Below are 1,805 nucleotides of genomic sequence, written 5' to 3'. Positions count from 1 at the left end.
ACAGGGAAGAACAGCATCCTACACACTCTCACTCTCACACACACGCACACACTCACTCACACACACACACACGCACACACTCACTCACACACACACACACGCACACACTCACTCACACACACACACACGCACACACTCACTCACACACACACACACGCACACACTCACTCACACACACACACACGCACACACTCACTCACACACACACACACGCACACACTCACTCACACACACACACACGCACACACTCACTCACACACACACACACGCACACACTCACTCACACACACACACACACACACACACACACACACACACTCACACACACACACACACACGCACACACTCATACACACTCTCACACACACGCACACACACACACACACACACACACGGAGGCTCCGGAGGCGTTTCATTACAATGAATCTGCAGGCTTCGCTTTTGTAAACAATAAAGGTTACAGTAATGAAACACAATGAAGACATTCACCATCAAACAGTGCTGGACCTCCAGAATCACCAGAGCATGGTTCATCAGACCACGACATCACAGCTCGATGCAGCAGTAAATCAGTGCATTAGAACAGAGTTGAGCTGGAGGAGTCCGGCTGCTGAGGAATATTGATTACAATGAATCTGCAGGCTTCGCTTTTGTAAACAATAAAGGTTACAGTAATGAAACACAATGAAGACATTCACCATCAAACAGTGCTGGACCTCCAGAATCACCAGAGCATGGTTCATCAGACCACGACATCACAGCTCGATGCAGCAGTAAATCAGTGCATTAGAACAGAGTTGAGCTGGAGGAGTCCGGCTGCTGAGGAATATTGCACTCGGAGTAAGGCGTGGCATCTCTCCGGCAGGTGTGAGTCCCGGACACTGAGGATGAGGAAGATGAGGAAGACGAAGGCCACTGAAGGGTCCCAGTGCACAGTGTGTCAGATGACCGCCTGCGTTCATAAACGAGCAGCACTTTAATAAAGCAGCACACTGATCTTCTGCACTCAGAGATATCAGAACTAACAGTTCCAGACTCATGAACGACATTCTCTCAATTCCAGACAACACATGAGATGTGAGCGATCGGTCTGAGACACACACCGATCTATAATCTATATGCACTGCAAAAATGCGTTAACAACTCAGCATTTCTGTCTTGTTCTCCAGTACAAACATCTAAACTCTTTTTAATCAAGAAGCATTTACTGGAGAAAGAAAATGAAAAATCTATCAAAATGATGTGACTTTATGCTTAAACAAGAACACATTTCTGCAAATGGAATCAGAAAAATAACCTTTAGATGAAATAACCTTTATTTTTCTGACTCCATTGGCAGATTTTGTTCTTGTTTAAAGCGAGAACTCGCTTCATTTTAATCTCAATATCTTGTCATTCTGCTTCTCCAGTAAATGTGTCTTGATTTAAAGATGTTCAGATGTTTGAACTGGAGAACAAGACAGAAACACTGAATATGAAAATCATGCAGTGTAGAAATCAGTGAGCGGAAAAAAAAGTTTGTAAAATTAATCACTCAACTTTATCCATGAATAAGTAATTATTGATGAATATCTGTCATTATTTTGAGTTCAGATGTAGTTTACTGTTCACGGTATAATTCATGTGTAAATTGGTTAAGGCTATTTTCATGTGTCCGTGACATGGGGTCCGAAACACATTTTATTGTTCAGTAATATTATCGTTTGGCTTTGGTCTGAATAATGACACTATTATCTGCTTGTTGACTAGCAAAGCTCTGCTCTTCTAACGTTTCCGTTAAGTTGTGAAAACACTATCTGAATGTT

General features: G+C 42.7%; 1 protein-coding gene across 1 annotated transcript in view; it reads right to left on the bottom strand.

The window, feature by feature from the left end:
- Nucleotides 1–641: 641 nt before the first annotated feature.
- LOC107570208 (D(1B) dopamine receptor-like) overlaps nucleotides 642–1,805 on the bottom strand; it is a gene marked incomplete at its 5' end in the record, with an annotated part of 3,358 nt that continues 2,194 nt past the window's right edge. Inside the window, one exon of the mRNA XM_016256415.1 lies at nucleotides 642–952. The remainder of the gene's footprint in view (nucleotides 953–1,805) is intronic.

The sequence above is a fragment of the Sinocyclocheilus grahami genome, unplaced genomic scaffold, assembly GCF_001515645.1.
Source record: "Sinocyclocheilus grahami isolate Dianchi unplaced genomic scaffold, SAMN03320097.WGS_v1.1 scaffold1427.1, whole genome shotgun sequence".
Taxonomy (NCBI): domain Eukaryota; kingdom Metazoa; phylum Chordata; class Actinopteri; order Cypriniformes; family Cyprinidae; genus Sinocyclocheilus; species Sinocyclocheilus grahami.
Note: the sequence above shows the minus strand (reverse complement) of the source record. Positions and strands in the feature narration are given on the sequence as shown.